Genomic DNA, 13,868 nt, shown 5'->3' on the forward strand with positions numbered 1-13,868 from the left:
CAAGGCTTGGAGAGCTCTTGTAGAGAGAGCCATTTGCTCTGGCTCAAGCAATAGCAAGGCCAATCAGCCTGAAATCTGAATTTTTCAGACACATAATAGACCCTTGGCTTATCAAAGCCTCTTATCTGATTGGAAAAAATCAAAGGTAAACTTCAGGGCTCATGGAATTAAAAGACAAATGAGATGTCATAATTATCAAAGTGGCTAATTTAGAAAATTAAGCTGTTCACATAGGTGACATAATTGCTTGTCACAATCACTCTTTTTCTCATTAGCTTCTTCCATTCAGCACCTACATGCTGTGGAACAATCTCTGGCTTTGCTTAATAGTATGGGTGTTCTTTCGTGATTTAGCATCAGGTAATTCTCTCAACTCCTATAAGAAATGCATAGATTTATTCTGGGGTTTATTCAGAGAACAGTTCCAGAAAATCCTAGTCTTTCAGAGTTTGGTATTTATTTTAAATTTGAGACCAAACTTTCTTTCAAAATAATTAGTTAATTCTCAGCAGGATTTATGGAGTTGATATAGCACACTAATGTTTCTTGGAAAACATTAAGTGATTCGGTATATGTAATATTTAAAAACCTCAGAGGTTATATAGAATTTGTTTTTAATTGTCTTCCCAAATTCTGCATAGAAGGAAAAGAAATACATTTTCAAGATAGTTTGTTTTATTTGCCTAATGTTTTATTATTTGATTTCTATAATCCAGCCAAATATAAATAAATTCACTCTAAGAGAGTTATTTGTAAGAGTGACCACGATACTGTTTATATGTTAGCAAGTTCAGAAATTATTAAGGATAGGTCTAAGAAAGGAAACCAAAAGGAAGGTCTAAAGCATACCATTGTAAATGAGCAAGATTAAATATTTTGGATGAAAATCATGAATATGAGATTGACTAAAGCCTCCTGTCTTGTAGAGCTGTAGAATATGGCTGACCTGACCTCTAGAGGGACTCCCTTGATGGTACTCATTTGAAGAGATAGTTCATCCTGAATGCATACAATGAAGCTGCCATCTGTGTTCTGAAATATTATGTAACGATAGTGTTTTGATTTCATTAACATTGATTTAGCAAAGTAATCGCATTACAAGAGCTATTATGGTCACATACTAAAAGACAAAAGCTCAGAAAGAAAAAAAAAGAAAATCCAATCAAATCCCTAAATATATGGGGTTACTATAAACTCTGCCTCTATTCATTACTGAACCTGAAGTGGTAAAGTCTAAGGACCTATAGACATAGAATTATATAGACAGTTTATCTCCCACAGCAATAGATACAAGCTCAATTACATCAATGTTATGCTTAATTCCCTTGATACTCACAGTTGCAATCTTTGATTTAAAAAAAAAAAGCAAGCGCAGTGAATGCTCTAACCAGACAAGAGTGAAGACTACGAAAGAAAAGAGTGTGGGCTAGTTGTCTAAGCTTTCTTTGTCCATTATACCTGCAGTCTCTGATAATACAGCAGAGCTCTTGAGTTGAATGTATAATGGTTTTTTAATAAGAAAGACAGGGTGCTGGGTTATAACAGAGGAGATATTAGAGTAGAATTTTTAGAAACAAAGAAAGGGACCAAAAAGCCTGAGAGAAGATAGTCTTTTGCAGGTAAGTTGGTAGTGGGCTTCAGTGAAGCACGATCAATGTGTGGCAACATCTTCGAGATATCTTGATGGAGAACGGAGAACTGAGGGAACACCTGCCAGTTCTAGATGGAAACTGCGCTTGGCTATTTTCAACAATCTGGCCATTCATTTGAATCATCATTTGAACTATCCATGGAATTCAGTGGTGTTTTAGTGCAATGGTTTCAAGTTATGCTCTATTGAGTCTTAGGCATTTGAATCAGGAAGGCAAAATAGACAATGCCCTGTCTTTCAAATCCTCCTGCTTCAACCAGCACAAATGTGCTCTCATCTTTTTATACAGTTGGATTCCATTTAAGGGTGCATTTGAAGATAAAGCTTCACAGCTAAAAAACTGCTGCTTCAGTGAGTAGGCTAGTGTGTGGCTAGAAGATCATACACTTGCACTAATAACCTAACAATGATATTGGACAGGAAGTAACATATTATCTATGTTTTCACCCAAGGCAAACCTGTTGTCAACTCAGAAACTTACTCCCGGGGGTGGAGCCAAGATGGCCAAATAGGAACAGCTCTGGTCTACAGCTCCCAGCCTGAGCGACACAGAAGACGGGTGATTTCTGCATTTCTGTTTGAGGTACCGGTTTCATCTCACTAGGGAGTGCCAAGCAGTGGGTGCAGGACAGTCGGTGAAGTGCACTGTGCGTGAGCCGAAGCAGGGCGAGGCATTGCCTCACTCGGGAAGCGCAAGGGGTCAGGGAGTTCCCTTTCCTAGTCAAAGAAAGGGGTAACAGATGGCACCTGGAAAATCGGGTCAGTCCCACCCTAATACTGCACTTTTCCAACGGGCCTGGAAAACGGCACACTAGGAGATTGTGTCCCGCACCTGGCTCGGAGGGTCTTATGCCCACGGAGTCTTGCTGATTGCTAGCACAGCAGTCTGAGATCAAACTGCAAGGGCAGCCAGGATGGGGGAGGGGCGCCCGCCATTGCCCAGGCTTGCTTAGGTAAACAAAGCAGCCAGGAAGCTCGAACTGGGTGGAGCCCACCACAGCTCAAGAGGCCTGCCTGCCTCTGTAGGCTCCACCTCTGGGGGCAGGGCACAGATAAACAAAAATTCAGCAGGAATCTCTGCAGACTTAAATGCCCCTGTCTGACTGACAGCTTTGAACAGAGTAGTGGTTCTCCCAGCAAGCAGCTGGAGATCTGAGAACGGACAGACTGCCTCCTAAAGTGGGTCCCTCACCCCCGAGCAGCCTAACTGGGAGGCACCCCCCAGTAGGGACAGACTGACACCTCACTCGGCCGGGTACTCCTCTGAGACAAAACTTCCAGAGGAACTATCAGACAGCTGAATTTGTGGTCTCACGAAAATCCGCTGTTCTGCAGCCACCGCTGCTGACACCCAGCCAAACAGGGTCTGGAGTGGACCTCTAGTAAACTCCAAAAGACCTGCAGCTGAGGGTCCTGTCTGGTAGAAGGAAAACTAACAAACAGAAAGGACATCCACACCAAAAACCCATCTGTACGTCACCATCATCAAAGACCAAAAGTAGATAAAACCACAAAGATGGGGAAAAAACAGAGCAGAAAAACTGGAAACTCTAAAAAGCAGAGCACCTCTCCTCCTCCAAAGGAACGCAGTTCCTCACCAGCAACGGAACAAAGCTGGATGGGGGATGACTTTGACGAGTTGAGAGAAGAAGGTGTCAGACGATCCAACTACTCCGAGCTATGGGAGGAAATTCAAAACAATAGCAAAGAAGTTAAAAACTTTGAAAAAGAATTAGACGAATGGATAACTAGAATGACCAATGGAGAGAAGGGCGTAAAGGAGCTGATGGAGCTGAAAGCCAAGTATCGAGAACTACGCAAAGATTGCAGAAGCCTCGGTAGCAGATGCGATCAACTGGAAGAAAGGGTATCAGTGATGGAAGATGAAACAAATGAAATGAAGTGAGATGGGAAGTTTAGAGAAAAAAGAATAAAAAGAAATGAACAAAGCCTCCAAGAAATTTGGGACTATGTGAAAAGACCAAACCTATATCTGATTGGTGTACCTGAAAATGACGAGGAGAATGGAACCAAGTTGGAAAACACTCTGCAAGATATTATCCAGGAGAACTTCCCCAATCTAGCAAGGCAGGCCAACATTCAGATTCAGGAAATACAGAGAATGCCACAAAGATACTCCTCAAGAAGAGCAACTCCAAGACACATAATTGTCAGATTCACCAAAGTTGAAATGAAGGAAAAAATGTTAAGGGCGGCCGGAGAGAAAGGTCGGGTTACCCACAAAGGGAAGCCTATCAGACTAACAGCTGATCTCTCGGCAGAAACTCTACAAGCCAGAAGAGAGTGGGGGCCAATATTCAACATTCTTAAAGAAAAGAATTTTCAACCCAGAATTTCATATCAAGCCAAACTAAGCTTCATAAGTGAAGGGAAATAAAATACTTTACAGACAAGCAAACGCTGAGTGATTTTGTCACCACCAGGCCTGCCCTAAAAGAGCTCCTGAAGGAAGCACTAAACATGGACAGGAACAACCGGTACCAGCCCCTGCAAAAACATGCCGAATTGTAAAGACCATCGAGGCTAGGAAGAAATTGCATCAACTAACGAGCAAAATAACCAACTAACATCATAATGACAAGATCAGATTCACACAAAACAATATTAACTTTAAATGTAAATGGGCTAAATGCTCCAATTAAAAGACACAGACTGGCAAACTGGATAAGGAGTCAGGACCCATCAGTGTGCTGTATTCAGGAAACCCATCTCACGTGCAAAGACACACATAGACTCAAAATAAAGGGATGGAGGAAGATCTATCAAGCAAATGGAAAACAAAAAAAGGCAGGGGTTGCAATCTTAGTCTCTGATAAAACAGACTTTAAACCAACAAAGATCAAAAGAGACAAAGAAGGCCATTACATAATGGTAAAGGGATCAATTCAACAAGAAGAGCTAACTATCGTAAATATATATGCACCCAACACAGGAGCACCCAGTTCATAAAGCAAGTCCTGGTGACCTACAAAGGGACTTAAACTCCCAACAATAATAATGGGAGATTTTAACACCCCACTGTCAGCATTAGACAGATCAACGAGACAGAAAGTTAACAAGGATATCCAGGATTTGAACTCAGCTCTGCACAAAGTGGACCTAATAGACATCTACAGAACTCTCCACCCCAAATCAACAGAATATACATTTTTTTCAGCACCACACCACACCTATTCCAAAATTGACCACATAGTTGGAAGTAAAGCTCTCCTCAGCAAATGTAAAAGAACAGAAATTATAACAAACTGTCTCTCAGACCACAGTGCAATCAAACTAGAACTCAGGATTAAGAAACTCACTCAAAACTGCTCAACTACATGGAAACTGAACAACCTGCTCCTGAATGACTGGGTACATAACGAAATGAAGGCAGAAATAAAGATGTTCTTTGAAACCAATGAGAACAAAGACACAACATACCAGAATCTCTGGGACACATTCAAAGCAGTGTGTGAGGGAAATTTATAGCACTAAATGCCCACAAGAGAAAGCAGGAAAGATCCAAAATTGACACCTTAACATAACAATTAAAAGAACTAGAAAAGCAAGAGCAAACACATTCAAAAGCTAGCAGAAGGCTAGAAATAACTAAAATCAGAGCAGAACTGAAGGAAATAGAGACACAAAAAACCCTTCAAAAAATTAATGAATCCAGGAGCTGGTTTTTTGAAAAGATCAACAAAATTGATAGACCGCTAGCAAGACTAATAAAGAAGAGAGAAGAATCAAATAGATGCAATAAAAAATGAAAAAGGGGATATCACCACTGATCCCACAGAAATACAATCTACCATCAGAGAATACTACAAACACCTCTATGCAAATAAACTAGAAAATCTAGAAGAAATGGATAAATTCCTCAACAAATACACCCTCCCAAGACTAAACCAGGAAGAAGTTGAATCTGAATAGACCAATAACAGGCTCTGAAATTGTGGCAATAATCAATAGCTTACCAACCAAAAAGAGTCCAGGACCTGTTGGATTCACAGCCGAATTCTACCAGAGGTACAAGGAGGAACTGGTACCATTCCTTCTGAAACTATTCCAATCGATAGAAAAAGAGGGAATCCTCCCTAACACATTTTATGAAGCCAGCATCATCCTGATAGCAAAGCCTGGCAGAGACATAACCAAAAAAGAGAATTTCAGACCAATATCCTTGATGAACATTGATGCAAAAATCCTCAAGAAAATACTGGCAAAACGAATCCAGCAGCACATCAAAAAGCTTATCCACCATGATCAAGTGGGCTTCATCCCTGGGATGCAAGGCTGGTTCAACATACGCAAATCAATAAATGTAATCCAGCATATAAACAGAACCAAAGACAAAAACCACATGATTATCTCAATAGATGCAGAAAAGGCCTTTGACAAAATTCAACAACCCTTCATGCTAAAAACTCTCAATAAATTAGGTATTGATGGGACGTATCTCAAAATAATAAGAGCTATCTATGACAAACCCACAGCCAATATCATACTGAATGGGCAAAAACTGGAAGCATTCCCTCTGAAAACTGGCACAAGACAGGGATGCCCTCTCTCACCACTCCTATTCAACATAGTGTTGGAAGTTCTGGCCAGAGCAATCAGGCAGGAGAAGGAAATAAAGGGTATTCAATTAGGAAAAGAGGAAGTCAAATTGTCCCTGTTTGCAGATGACATGATTGTATATCTAGAAAACCCCATCGTCTCAGCCCAAAATCTCCTTAAGCTGATTAGCAACTTCAGCAAAGTCTCAGGATACAAAATCAATGTACAAAAATCACAAGCATTCTTGTACACCAATCACAGACAAACAGAGAGCCAAATCATGAGTGAACTCCCATTCACAATTGCTTCAAAGAGAATAAAATACCTAGGAATCCAACTTACAAGATGTGAAGGACCTCTTCAAGGAGAACTACAAACCACTGCTCAATGAAATAAAAGAGGATACAAACAAATGGAAGAACATTCCATGCTCATGGATTGGAAGAATCAATATCATGAAAACGGCCATACTGCCCAAGGTAATTTATAGATTCAATGCCATCCCCATCAAGCTACCAATGACTTTCTTCACAGAATTGGAAAAATACTTTAAAGTTCATATGGAACCAAAAAAGAGCCCGCTCGCCAAGTCAATCCTAAGCCAAAAGAACAAAGCTGGAGGCATCACTCTACCTGACTTCAAACTATACTACAAGGCTACAGTAACCAAAACAGCATGGTACTGGTACCACAACAGAGACATAGATCAATGGAACAGAACAGAGTCCTCAGAAATGATGCCGCTATCTACAACTATCTGATCTTTGACAAACCTGACAAAAACAAGCAATGGGGAAAGGATTCCCTATTTAATAAATGGTGCTGGGAAAACTGGCTAGCCATATGTAGAAAGCTGAAACTGGATCCCTTCCTTACACCTTATACAAAAATTAATTCAAGATGGATTAAAGACTTAAATGTTAGACCTAAAACCATTAAAATTCTACAAGAAAACCTAGGCAATACCATTCAGGACATAGGCGTGGGCAAGGACTTCATGTCTAAAACACCAAAAGCAATGGCAACAAAAGCCAAAATGACAAATGGGATCTAATTAAACTAAAGAGCTTCTGCACAGCAAAGGCAACTACCATCAGAGTGAACAGGCAACCTACAGAATGGGAGAAAATTTTTGCAACCTACTCATCTGACAAAGGGCTAATATCCAGAATCTACAATGAACTCAAACAAATTTACAAGAAAAAAACAAACAACCCCATCAAAAAGTGGGCGAGGACATGAACAGACACTTCTCAAAAGAAGACATTTATGCAGCCAAAAAACACATGAAAAAATGCTCATCATCACTGGCCATCAGAGAAATGCAAATCAAAACCACAGTGAGATACCATCTCACACCAGTTAGAATGGCCATCATTAAAAAGTCAGGAAACAACAGGTGCTGGAGAGGATGTGGAGAAATAGGAACACTTTTACACTGTTGGTGGGACTGTAAACTAGTTCAACCATTGTGGAAGTCAGTGTGGCGATTCCTCAGGGATCCAGAACTAGAAATACCATTTGACCCAGCCATCCCATTACTGGGTATATACCCAAAGGACTATAAATCATGCTGCTATAAAGACACATGCACACGTATGTTTATTGCGGCACTATTCACAATAGCAAAGAATTGGAACCAACCCAGATGTCCAACAACAATAGACTGGATTAAGAAAATGTGGCACATATACACCATGGAATACTATGCAGCCATAAAAAAGGATGAGTTCATATCCTTTGTGGGGACATGGATGAAACTGGAAAACATCATTCTTAGTAAACTATCGCAAGGACAAAAAACCAAACACTGCATGTTCTCACTCATAGGTGGGAATTGAACAATGAGAACTCATGGACACAGGAAGGGGAACATCACACTCTGGGGACTGTTGTGGGGTGAGGGGAGGGGGAGGGACAGCATTAGGAGATATACCTAATGATAAATGACGAGTTAATGGGTGCAGCAAAACAACATGGCACATGGATACATATGTAACAAACCTGCACATTGTGCACATGTACCCTAAAACCTAAAGTATAATAATAATAATAAAAAAAGAAAGTTACTCCCAACATTCATTTGACAAATATTTATTGAGTTCTCCACTGCTCATTACCCTCCCCTCGGGTCAGCCATAGGTCACCCTAAGACAAGACATCATCTGGTCACTAGAACGACATATTTAAACGATCTGCTGTAGCTGTGGTTAGGCTGTCTTTCCAATCTCCCAACCAGAAACCAACTTGTGACCTTATTTGGGCTGAATTGTTAGCAAGTCCCTGCCTTATTAGTATCTGTGATGAACTAAATGATATCTTAACCGAAATGGAAGAAACCTGGAGAATATCTGTTTTCTGCTGATAATTTCAGGTGGCAGCAATGAAGAAAAGAATACAGGATGTCTCAATATTTTCACATTTACAAAATGGATCTTGTACATGATACTAGTAAGAGTAGGAAATGTGTGCTGATTCTGTGTCTCTTATGCATCATTACTTAAACAAGTGACTTTCTCAAGTTAAACAAAGAAGTGACAAAAGGGATCTAAACATAAGTCTGTCTGAAACCAAAGTCTACCCACCACACCAGTAACACTTCAAGTGTGGTCTACAGACCCTTTGCCATTCTACAAGGAGATGAGTCCAGGAATTAGGAGGTAGCATTGTAGATACTTTTGGATGCCTTGACAAAGTAATTTTATACTTGTTAAATGTAATAGTAAAAACTTGGGGCTTATAAATTGAATGTCTTTGCTTTTTATTTCATATTTTAGCAATACATTTGTAGTATATTTCATAAAAGTATTGATCCATGACAAATTGGGGGAAAAATGCTAAGGCGAAGGCTGGTCTACTCCACAGATCATTTGAGGAGCATCACACTGCACCAAATGGTTCCTAAATTTTGAGCTCTCAAGATAAAATGGATGCAGTACAGAAAGGGTAGCACCACTCTTAGCCGGCAGCTTCTTATCTTTCAATATAAAGGATAATATGAATTCCCAATGACATGACTCAGTTCCGCCATTGAATTATTTCATGTCCAAGCATAAGAACTTTCCCACAGCCTTTTTCCCACTGGCTGACTGAAACAGCATGCGGTGTTTCTGTTCTTGTCTCCAAGCTGCAAGCTCTTCTTCAGCTTCATCAGCTTTACCTGGATGCAGGTTTAATCAGTTTCCTTCTTGGACTGAGTTGAATTAAAGGGACGCTTTCTAACAGCCAGTTGAGGGGCACCTGCTGAGGAAGGATCAAATTTATTTATGATGCCCTTTGGCTAAGTGCTTGCTTTCCTTGACAAAACATCACTTGAATCTTTAAAGGTTTATCTTTAGGTGTTCTATGGCTGGCCTGAAGCCATGTTCTCTTAGACGGTGATCAAAGGCACAGACAATACAAAATCAATAAATAGAAAGTGTGTTCTATTTAAACATACTGCCTGTTTAGCTTTTTCATTTTTAAAGGGCCAGGGCCATGTATTTGGAGACAGTTACACACAGTTCTACTGTACTGTAATTATGTGTATCTTAAGTTGTCCTTATTTTCCCTCTTGACACTCAGAAAGAACTGTCACAATTCAAATATATTTGCTTATTTATTTAAATAACATGCATTAGGAGTTTAAGTAGCATATATATAAGAAGACATATTGTTAAGAAGGCAGCTAAATCATAATTGTAGCCAAAAATTAGAAACCATAATTTATAAGGCTTTTGTTTAGTAGGGGTGCTCACATTAAAGACAGGTCTCTTAGTAACTAGAAATATCCCTGTTTTATTATGAAACTCTTATAATAAATTGAGACAAAACTGTTAAATTGTGTTTTGAATCTCATTTTAAGGGGGTGCCGCTGTAAAGTTTAAAACAATCACAACAAGTCACTGTTTTCAAAGCTGTAGTGCTAAAATACATTTAGTTGCTATCAGAAGTCAGACTGTTGTGACCAGAAATAAACTTACATTTTAAAACGATCAATTACTCCTGCAGAATTAAATCTATCCTAAGTAGCATTTTTCAGCTGTTGCTTGTTCTAGGTGTACATTTTGTTCTGCCAAGTCAGCAGCCCCTGTGTTATTTTCAAAATAAAGTGCTCAAGCCCCTGACAGAGATTGTCTTGTTATCTCTTTACTGTAAATATGGGTCTTTTGCCAACAGTGAATACACAAACCAAGGAGAGTTGTTTGTGATATTATTTAAACCTACTGATCAATATTGGGCCTTCCTTATCAGAAGCTTTTGAAAAAATCAGAGATGTTCTGTCATATTCTTTGAGGCAAATTGCACATCACTAGATCAAAGGGCCAAAGTATAGACTACTGGTTATCAGATAAAAAGATAATTTATTATAGATCAATTTTTGAGATTTTAAAATTAGAGAAAATATTTCTTTTTTATTATTATTTTGCTTTAAGTTCTGGATACATATGCAGAACATGCAGGTTTGTAACATAGCTATATATGTGCCATGGTGGTTTGCTGCACCTATTGACCCTAGAGGAAACATTTCTGAAGTGCCAGTAAAAACAAGATTATGAAGAGATAATTCACTCAAAAATAAAATCTTTAGCAATTATTTGGCAATCTATTTAAAATTTGCTTTCAAACTGAGATAATAAGATTGTATTAGATGAGTCTATGTGGAAATAATGCCGTGGTCCAAAGCTATTTTATAAAGTGGAAGCTTAAGAATAAATTACCTGGAAATATCCAAGCTAGGGAAACTTACCTGTTTAAGCATCTGATATGGAACTGGTGTTGGTGAGAAATAAAACCTAGCAAACTCAACAAATTGTGACCAGGTTTTCAGTTGGATTTACTCGTAGTCTTCATAGATAAAGATGTATTTTATTTATTTTTCTTTTCCTTTTAGAGACAGGGTCTTTCTCTGTCTCCCAGGCTAGAGTGCAGTGGCTCTATCACAGCTCACTGCAGGCTCCACCTCTCGGGCTCAAGCCACACTTCTGCCTCGTCCTTCTTAGTAGCTAGGACTACAAGCACATGTCACCATGCCCAGCTAACTTTCTGATATTTTTTGTAGAGATGGGATTTTGCTTTGTTGCCTAAGCTGGTCTCTAACTCCTGGTCTTAAATGATCTTTCCACTTTGGCCCCAGAAAGTGCTGGGATTACAGATCTCAACTACTGTGCCCGGCCAAGAAAAGTCTAATTCAGGACTAGTGTTAGTTAAGTAAATGCAAGTTGGCAGGGCAGTTGATTAAGTTCACACTTATGTAATAATATATATCTAACACCTCTCTTAAGCCCTCTTAAATTGTCCTTCTCCCCTAAACACGAAAAGGACTGTGGTCAAAATCTCTAGTCTGTTTTGCATAGGTAGTTCTTTGAATTCTATACTCAAGTCATGGTGATAAATAATTCCTTCTAGGGTAATAATGCGTCTTGAAGTATAGGGGCAGTGCTAGATGCTCTGATATAAGAATAGCTACCCCTGCTTGCTTTTGGTGTCCATTTGCATGAAATCCCTTTTCCCATCCCTTTAAGTTTATGTAAGTCCTTATGTGTCAGGTGAGTCTCCTAGAGGCAGCAGATGGTTGGTGAATTCTTATCCATTCTGCAGTTCTGTAACTTTTAAGTGGAGAATTTAGGTCATTTACATTCAATGTTAGTATTGAAATGTGAGGTACTATGCATTCATTGTGCTCTTTGTGGCCTGTATACTTTGGTTCTTTTGTTTTTTGTTTTTGCTTTTTAACTCGAATTTTTGTTTTATAGGTCCTGTGTGATTTATGCTTTAAAGAGGTTCTGTTTTGATGTGTTTCCAGGATTTGTTTCAAGATTTAGAGCTCCTATTAGCAGTTCTTATAGTGAGGGCTTGGTAATGACAAATTCTCTCAGCATTTGTTTGTCTGAAGAAGACTGTGTCTTTCCTTCATATATGATGCTTACTTTCGCTGGATACAAAATTCTTGGCTGATAATTGTTTTGTTTGACAAGGCTGAAGATAGAGGCCCATTCCCTTCTAGCTTGGAGGGTTTCTGCTGAGAATCTGCTGTTAATCTGATAGGTTTTCCTTTACAGGTTACCTGGTGCTTCTGTCTCACAGCTTTTAAGATTCTTTCCTGCGTCTTAACTTTGGATAACCCGATGAAAATGTGCCTAAGTGACGATCTTTTTGCAATGAATTTCCCAGGTGTTCTTTGTGCTTCTTGTATTTGGATGTCTAGATCTCTGGCAAGGCTGGGAAAGTTTTCCTTGATTATTCCCCCAAATATGTTTTCCAAGCTTTTAGAATTATCTTTTTCCTTGGGAACACTGATTATTCTTAGGTTTGGTCATTTAACATAATCCCAGACTTCTCGGAGGCTCTGTTCATATTTTCTAATTCTTTTTTCCTTGTCTTTGTTGGATTGGGTTAATTCAAAGACCTTGTCTCTGAGCTCTGAATTTCTTTCCTCTACTTGTTCAATTCTATTGCTTAGACTTTCCAGGGCATTTCACATTTCTAAAAGTTTGTCCAAAGTTTCCTGAATTTTTAATGTTTTTTCTTTAAGCTCTCTATTTCCTTGAATATTTCTCCCTTCACTTCACCTAACAAGGGTGATGCCTCAACCCAGGGGTCATTGTATTTCACTAGATCTACTTTTCACTATTTGGCCTTTGGACTTCAGCTGGGAAAGAACAACTTCCCAGAAAGAGTCTATGTCCCTGAATGAAATCGACTCCTTTCTAAATAAGCTTTGGTTATTTTCTCCCATTAAAAATGTATCTCTTCTCTCCTTTATGGCAATGGACAAATGCTTGAGTTTGATCTGTAAAAGCCAAGACATATAGTTAAATTGTTGTTGGCCCAGCAGAAAATCTCTGTCAAGAGTTTAAAATCGTTTGCTTCCTTCTCACTCTCTGAAGTGTGTATTATATAAGCCAGATGACTTGCTGAGATACCTTAAAAGATGCAGTGTGTGCATTAGTGTTATTAAAAATGGAATTTAAAGAATTCATTACCTGGCCAAAAATATGTATTAAGCACAAACTATGTCATGAAAAAATGAGAACGTGTTCATGTATCTTTAGTAATTTTTTGATTTAAGAGGAATATGCAGTCTTTACTATTTATTATTATATCATATACTGAGGTATATATGTACATTTATTAAGTACTTAGCAAGTATTTATTAAGTACTTACTGCGTGCAGAACTTGCTCTAAATGTGGAAATGCAAAGGCATACAAGATGGTCTCTGTCATTCCCTGATGAGGGCTTGAACCCTGCACTCCCTCTCAAAACGTCATAAATAGCCAGGATTTTTAAACTTTTCTCTGCCATGACCCTTTTGACACTTCGGTGCTGCCTATGGACTCCTTCTCAGAATGTTTTGAAATCTGTAAAGTCAAATACATAGGATGAAAAATATAAATAAAGTCAAATACACAGAAAATCAATATTAAAAATACATAATTGAAATACAGAAAATAAATGTCTTTTTCCCAATCCATTTTATCAACACAAGATCTAATGAGATTCTTACCCATGATATCACAGGTACTACAAATTCTCCTGTGATTTGTTGCCTATATTTATAATTGAAGAAAAGGCTAAGTTTCATTAGAGGGTAGTGGAAATAAAGGTATAAAGGTGTAACTCTTTCCCCACCCATGTTTAAGAACTCCCAGGATTCCAATTTTAGTTAAGTATTT

Source organism: Nomascus leucogenys, chromosome 11, assembly GCF_006542625.1.
Source record: "Nomascus leucogenys isolate Asia chromosome 11, Asia_NLE_v1, whole genome shotgun sequence".
NCBI lineage: Eukaryota > Metazoa > Chordata > Mammalia > Primates > Hylobatidae > Nomascus > Nomascus leucogenys.